Raw genomic sequence first — 7,975 nt, 5'->3', positions numbered from 1 at the left:
AACATTCTCCCCCTAATCCCTGTGTGTTATCTTGACAATTCCAATCTTTACGTTGAGCTCATGGAAATGAACTCGCCCGGGAGATTTCGTCAGAATGTCTGCCCTCTGCTCGCCGGTTCCGATGAACTCCACGATAACCGAGCCCTTCTCCACTGTATCGTATGAAATGGTAGGGCAGATCAATGTGCTTTCTTCGGTCGTGAAGCACCCGGATTTTTGCAGAGCGAGATGGCGGATTGTTGCCGATGCAGAGTGTAGCAGGGTCGGTGTTCAGAAGCTCGCCGGGGAGACGAGCCAGCCAGATCCCTTGGCCGCTGTCGTAGCCACCACAATGTTCTCTGCTTCGCACGAAGAGGTGACGACAACCTTTTACTTCTGCGATTGCTAGCTCACCGGACTGTTGCAAAGGAAGAATAGCACTCACCATACTGTTGCCGAGGAAGAATAGCATGCCTGAGGTGCTTTTCTGGAGTCCACATCGCTGGTGGGGTTCGAGTCGCTGTAGCCAATCAAGGTCTCACCGTTGCCGCGGAGATATATGCATTTGTGCGTGAGTGTGCCAGCGATGTAACTGAGCAGATGCTTGACCGCCACGAGATGGTCGCTGGCTAGCGCCTCCATGAACCTGCTTAGGAACCCGACTGGGAACTCGATGTCTGGTCGGGTGTGTACCAAGTACCTAAGGCTACCGATGACACTGCGGTAGAACTTCGTGTCCACTGGCCTCTCCTTGTTCTCCCTGCTGTTGCAGCGGGCCTTCATCAGGGTGTGTGTGGCGTTGCAGTCCGCCATGCCCACTCATTTGAGCAGCTTGCTGGCATAGGCGACCTGGGTGATTGTACATCCGTCTACGCTCCTGATTCACCTCCAGACTATGGTGTAGCACCTTGAGGTTACTTATGCTGAAGAGCTGCTTCATTTCTTCCTTGAAGCAGCGCATGTCGTGTTGCTCAACTCCGGTGATGATAAGGTCGTCGACGTAGATGCCGACAATTAGTTGTGCGTCCCTGGTCCCTCGCGCGTACACACCGTGCTCCAGGCGCTGCGCGTGTAGCTGAGCGATGCCAATCTCGTGTCTAGCTTGGCATTCCATGCCCTCTGTGCTTGCCGCAGCCCGTATAGGGCCTTGTGTAGCCTGTACATGCCGTAATCATGATGGTCGGCGGTGAAGCCCGACGGTTGAGACACTTGAACCTCCTCCTCAAGGTCGCCGTTGAGGAATGCCGACTTGACGTCCATGTGGTGAACCTCCCAGCCCCGGTTCGCCGGTAGGGCAAGGCTCAGCTGCACAGACTCGAGCCTTGCCACCAGAGCGAAAACTTCCTCGAAGTCCACCGGCGCGAACCCTTCTGTCACTGGTGTTCAGAATAACACTTTACGTTCTCCCTGCCCTTAGCCTCTCCATGGCTTGTTCTCCATGATCCTGGGTTGAAGAATACGGACAAGACAAGAAACATCTACGGAATAATTTTATTTCACATATACGGGGCGTTAATTCAAAGCACTTTCATTGATCCCCACAACAAATATAACGGGTTGCAAGGCCTAGGCCTCAACCCATACCTTACCGAACTACTCACACATGGAGATCAGATGGAATGAAGAACACATTTTGAAGATCGATTGATTGATAATGTCTTACAATGGATTAATTGTGCGATGCACAATTACAAGTATGAACTAGAGGAAGATGAACTATGGTGGTGATGGTGGTGATGGTGGCTATGGAGATGGTAATGGCGACGGCTAGGGTTGATGAGAGAGGATGAAGGTGGCTCTGTTCTGGCTTCGCTCGCGGACGTTCTGTTGGCATTTTGGCGTGGTCCCATTTATAAAAGTTGTTCAGGTGGACGAGGAGCCTCAGAATCCACGGGAACGCCGTCTTTTGTTCTGTTTTCTCTGGTGCGCCTCCTGATTTCTTCTATCTCCTTTTTCACTCCTTTCCATGTTCACACGTGATTTCTTCCCTTTTTAGCCCATTTCTTGTGGAAACACATCAAAGAGAGGATTTGTGAAATCCTTTGCATTCATTAGTCATTAGTCACAATATCGGAACGAATATCTCGGTTTTAATGAAATATCTCGGTTTAAATAAAGGGTGAAGGAATGTAAAAATATCACTCATCAGCAAGTAATTTCTTCCTTCTCTCCTTCCCTTCTTGGGTTTGATTTCTCCGCTGCGGCCATGGCCATTGAATATTGGCCCAGCCTCACATTCTTCATCCACTTCACATGTATTCAATTTTTATTGTATACTATATATACTATACTATATAATACTCTATATACTACCTCCATTCACAAATGTAACATGTTCTATTTTTTCTGTGAATCGGATGTATAGACATGTTTTAGTGTATTTGTTCACTCATTTTAGTCCTTATGCAGTCCATATTGAAATACCCAAAACATCTTGGTAGTATTTGTGAGCGGAGAGAGTACATACTATGTATAGTTCAGCAGTACAGTACCATGTCGACTAGTCCAGCAGTAGTCTAGAGTAGTCACGTGAGTCTCAACCTCAGCTCGACTTGTCGACTCGTAATTCTTGGTTACATCAATAGGTGGTGTTTTGTCCAATAAATATGAAGAGTACATGTGTGCAAAATCAACCTCAATAGTTGGTGGTTTGTGTAATTTCACTTGTATATATGCACCCAGTTTTAAATTGGATGTATGTTTGGTATGTTTACTCATTTCAGTCCATACGTAGTCCATATTAAAAATATCCAAAACATCTTATAATAATGAACGAAGGGAGTATTTGGGTTATAGTGTCACCAAACACATGAGCAAAATATGCCTTATAATTTGTCAATTTGAGGATATGGACAAATTGTTTCTTTCTTGTGCATCTGTTGCATTCGATCTTCAGGCCCCATTTTCTTAGTTCACTCAGTCAGTACGTGAACATCTTATAATCCATCAAACCTGAATTAGAAAACACTTTGTTGTGTTCCATTATACTACCAAACAGCGGAAGAAAGCAGTCTGACTCTGACATGAAATCAAGTTCATTGTTATTGGTCAGCTCAGGTGTTCCACCGAATGCCCTGTAAACAAAATAGTATGCGTGACATTACGCATCAACATGTGAAGTGTCAGAATTGGATCATGACCAAACGTTTATTTATTATATGGGTTAGTGTCAGGTCTGCTACTAAATGTCCTTAAACAGAGTAAAATACGTGAATGTCATCAACATGTGAGGTGTCAGAACTGGATCATTACTGACATTTTATTATTAAGCATGAGGTTTGACCTATGCACAGTTGACTATAACCTGCCATAGCTCTCATGGCGCCTGACAGCATTGTTGTGCAAATTGTGGTATGGTTACGACAACAACAACATCAAAGCCTTTCATTTCCAAACAAGTTGGGTCGGCTAGAGTTGAAACCCATAAGATCTCAAAATCAAGTTATAGTTCTGGCATGTGGATAGGAACTTCCACGCGTTCTGTCCATGACTATTTCCCCGGTGATATTCCCGTCCTTTAGATCTTTCTTTACGTACTCCAATGTCATGTTTGGTCTATCTTGACCTCTCTTGGCATTGTCAACACGCTTTAACCGTACGCTATGCCCAGACCATCTTATGTTGGACAAGCTTCTTTGCAGTCGGTGCTACCCCAATTCTACCACGAATATCATCATTCCGGACCCGATCCTTTCTTGTGTGGCCACATATTCATCTCAATATGTGCATCTCTGCTACACCTAACTGTTTTACATGTCCCCTCATCCATCTTCATATAACATGGTAGGTCGAATCGACATCCTATAGAACCTGCCTTTTGGGTTTTGTGGCACTCTTGTAACGACGCTAGAAGCTTGGCGCCACCTCATCCACCCAGCTTTGATTCAATGGCTGACATCTTCATGGATATCACGTTCATTGACCCCACATATCGAAAGGTGACCTTCTGAGGTACCACCTGCCCATCAAAGCTAACCTACTCGTTCTCATGCCTAGTAGTACTGAAACCTAACCTCATGTACTTAGTTTTAGTTCTACTAAGTCTAAAACCTTTCGATTCCAAAGTCAGTCTCCACAACTCTTAACTTTGTATTAACCTTTGTCCGACTATCGTCGACTAGCACCACATCATCCACAAAGAGCATACACCATGGATATCTCCTTGTATATCCCTCATGGCCTCGTCCATTGCCAATGCAAAAAGGTAAGGGCTCAAAGCTGACCCTTGATGCAGTCCTATTTTAATCAGAATGTCATTAGTGTCGCCATCACTTGTTCGAACTTGCCACAACATTATCGTAGATGTCCTTGATAAGGGTAATGTACTTTCTTGAGTCTTTGTGTTTCTCCAAGGCTCACCACATGACATTCTACAGTATCTTATTGTAGCTTTCTCCAAGTCAATGATCATGTGCAGGTCCTTATTCTCCTGAAAATGGGTTACATGGTCGATCTCTCAGGCATGAAACCAAATTGATTACCGAGCATGCTTGTCATTCTACTTAAGCGGTGCCCAAGACTCTCCCATAGCTTCATTCTATGGCTCATCAGCTTAATCCCACTATAATTAGTACAACTTTAAACATCCCACATGTTCTTGTAGATCGGTACTAATATACTTCGCCTTCATTTTTCGGCCATCTTGTTTGCTCGAAAAATGAGGTTGAAAATCTTAATTAACCATGCTATCGCTATGTCTCAGTGGCCTCTCCACGCCTCAATAGGGATACAATCAGGGTCCATCGCCCTGTCTGCTTTCATCCTTTTTAAAGCCTCCCTGACCTCATTCTCCTGGATATTAAATTAAATTTACGGGGCAATTATTTCCATGACTTTTTTATGAACTTTGTCTAAACTTCAATGAACTTACCCACCTGTCAGCAAGATAGGAAGAATGGGAAAAGGGGAGTAAAGAATTGAGCAGCTCACTTCAATGATAATGCAGAGAGTACTCAAATTACTATATTTGCATGTTTTAATCCGGTTCAAGCAGATACTAGTGTAACATGGCAACTATAGGGTAAACCTTAAGACGCGTTTGGTACCGCGCCGGTAATGTTTTTGCTGTATCGTATTCAGGAAGCGCCGCTTTCGGATATTCTTGCGTAAAACGTGGATCGTTTGGTTACTTCGGCCGAGTCCCGATTTCCAACCCCGGCGAATTCGGGCGGTTTCAATTTCGTGAAGGGCTGTATCGGGAAGCGCGTTTATGGAAAGCATCGTCGCCGAAACAAACGCTCGCTACGGTTTTAGAAACCGATGTAATCGGAAGCCGCCCTTTTTTCGGCGAACCAAACGCATCGTTAGTTTCTTTGCTGATTTGCTTCTTTTCTGTTTCATCCAGTGGATTGTATCTGTCTTTTCCCGGCAAAAGAAATTAGATCGCATCAAGTGAGTTGTCAAATCTTGCTCAATTTGTTAACAGTTACCTTGTACTCCCTCAGTCCCAAAATAAGTGTGTCAGCTTTAGTATAACTTTAGTGACACTTACTAAAGTTATACTAAAGCTGGGACACTTATTTTGGGATGGAGGGAGTATCTTTGTGTATGTAACCATTGCTGGGCATCGTTCGCAGGTACCCATTTGGCTTGTGCGGGAGCTATGTTGGACTAATGCTGCTGCTTGATAGGTCCCACAAACAGAGATACAGAAGATTTCTTAAGAGAGCTAGGTGATGCCGCTCACTTATAATATGCAGCGGCCGAGGAAGACTCTGCGCTTGTATGATGCTTTTGTGAAAAGTGTTGTCATTGCTGCATATATCTTTTCGCTCTTTTGTCCATAAATTTTATGCTGGTTTGGTCTGGCGATCTATCTAGTTATCAACTGAGGTTCGAGGTCTTGTCCATTTATTTGATTTGGTGCCTATTTTTCTCCTACTATTGTAATGATTGTTTTTTTTAGACAAGTACGAATTGGTTCATTTGTACAAAGTACTCCAAGTAACGAGCAATATCAGAAGTAGAGATTGTTTAGCAGTGCTATGATGTGCTACTGTTTCTGTACTCATACCAGATTTTGTGGAAGACCGGATTTTGAAGTTACCAGTAATTTTACCACAAAAATAGATCATTATCTAATTTCTGAAATATCGAAAGGCAAGCCTCTGGTTTGGGTGGGCGATGCGGAATGAGGTATAAGGCAGATGCTGTGCCCAACGTATCAGTTGCACAGGTTCAAGCGGGTTCAAGCGGGATCTAATCGGTAAGGTTAGCGGCTTGGCAAGCTTTTATTCATACACTTTTTACAGTAATCACGGCACTTTATTACTGTTAGGAAAATATTCAACATAGTATTATCAAGAGGCAAAAGCCATGCACAGGGGGAGGCCAAAGACCATAATGCAAAAGGCTAAAGGCCACCATAGCATAGAGGGAGTTAGGAGAGTCCAAATGAGGTGCGGTTTTCGGCCACGTGATCGTGATCGAACGCTCTAGATGATGGAGCAGAGTTAGGTGGGTTTTGGTCCAAATTGGAGGGGTGTTGGGCTGCAACACACACGTGGCCTTTTCGGTCCCTCGGTTAACCGTTGGAGTATCAAACGAAGTCCAAATGATACGAAACTTGACAGGCGGTTTACCGGTAGTAAACCAAGGCTGCTTGGCAAGTCTCGGTCCAATCCGGAAATGTTTAATCCCCACACACGAAAGAAAGCTAGAAATGACCACCGGAGGAGAACGGAGCGCCGGAATGCAAAACGGACAACGGGGAAAATGTTCGAATGCATGAGATGAACACGTATGCAAATGCAATGCACATGATGACATGATATGAGATGCATGACAATGACACCAACACACAGGGACAAAACCCGAACCCGAGGAAATAAATATAACTTAACGCCGGAAACGGCAATAGTTGGAGTACAAATAGGGAAAGTTATATCCGGGGTGTTACAACACTCCACCACTACGAAAGGATCTCGTCCCGAGATCTAGGACTGAAAGAACGCCGGGTACTCAGAACGGAGGTGATCCTCGTGTTCCCAGGTAGCTTCACGGTCGGAATGGTGTGACCACTTGACTTTGAGAAATTTGATTGACTTGTTGCGAGTCTTGCGTTCAGTCTCTTCAAGAATAGCAACTGGGTGCTCACGATAAGAGAGATCTTCTTGGAGCTCAATGTCCTTGAAGTTGACGGTGCGGTCAGGAGTCTTGAAGCACTTTCGAAGCTGAGAGACATGGAACACGTCATGAACATTTGCAAAGTTTGAAGGAAGCTCGAGTTGATAGGCGAGGTCGCCTCTCTTGCTGACAATCTTGAAAGGTCCCACGTATATAGGGGCAAGCTTCCCTTTGATACCGAAGCGACGAGTACCTTTCATAGGAGAGACACGGAGGTAAACATGATCTCCGATCTCGAAAGCCAAATCGCGGTGCTTACTATCATAGTAGCTCTTCTGGCGGGATTGGGCTGCTTTGAGGTTATCACGAATGACTTTGCACATTTCTTCTGCCTCTGTGATTAAGTCATTACCCAAAAGCTGACGTTCACCGGTTTCAGACCAGTTGAGAGGGGTACGACACTTCCTGCCATACAGAATTTCAAATGGGGCCTTGCCCGAACTTGCTTGAAAACTATTGGTGTAGGAGAATTCGGCATAAGGAAGACAATCCTCCCACTTCATGCCGAAGGAGATCACACAAGCCCTGAGCATATCTTCAAGAATCTGGTTGACACGCTCGACTTGACCGCTAGTTTGAGGATGGACAGCTGTGCTGAAGCGGATGTTTGTGCCCATGGCCTTCTGAAAATAATCCCAAAACTTCGAGGTAAAGATGCTGCCACGGTCTGAAGAGATCACTTGAGGAATACCATGCAGAGAGACAATTCGAGAGGTATAGAGTTCCGCCAATTGGGATGCAGTGATCGACTCTTTGATAGGCAGAAAGTGAGCCACTTTGGTGAGTTTGACGATGACAATGAATATAGCATCATTTCCACGCTTGGACTTTGGAAACCCAGTTACGAAGTCCATTTCAATGTGGTCAAACT

General features: G+C 44.9%; 1 long non-coding RNA gene across 1 annotated transcript; it reads left to right on the top strand.

Moving 5' to 3' along the window:
* Positions 1-9: 9 nt before the first annotated feature.
* LOC123174222 (uncharacterized) lies at positions 10-5,964 on the top strand. The gene is made up of 2 exons (XR_006486863.1): positions 10-5,370; positions 5,556-5,964. It is a non-coding gene; the product is annotated as an uncharacterized lncRNA (long non-coding RNA).
* Positions 5,965-7,975: the final 2,011 nt, after the last annotated feature.

The sequence above is a fragment of the Triticum aestivum genome, unplaced genomic scaffold (assembly GCF_018294505.1).
Source record: "Triticum aestivum cultivar Chinese Spring unplaced genomic scaffold, IWGSC CS RefSeq v2.1 scaffold15312, whole genome shotgun sequence".
Classification (NCBI taxonomy): domain Eukaryota; kingdom Viridiplantae; phylum Streptophyta; class Magnoliopsida; order Poales; family Poaceae; genus Triticum; species Triticum aestivum.
The sequence above is the reverse complement of the archived record's forward strand: the minus strand, read 5'-3'. Positions and strand labels throughout refer to the sequence as shown.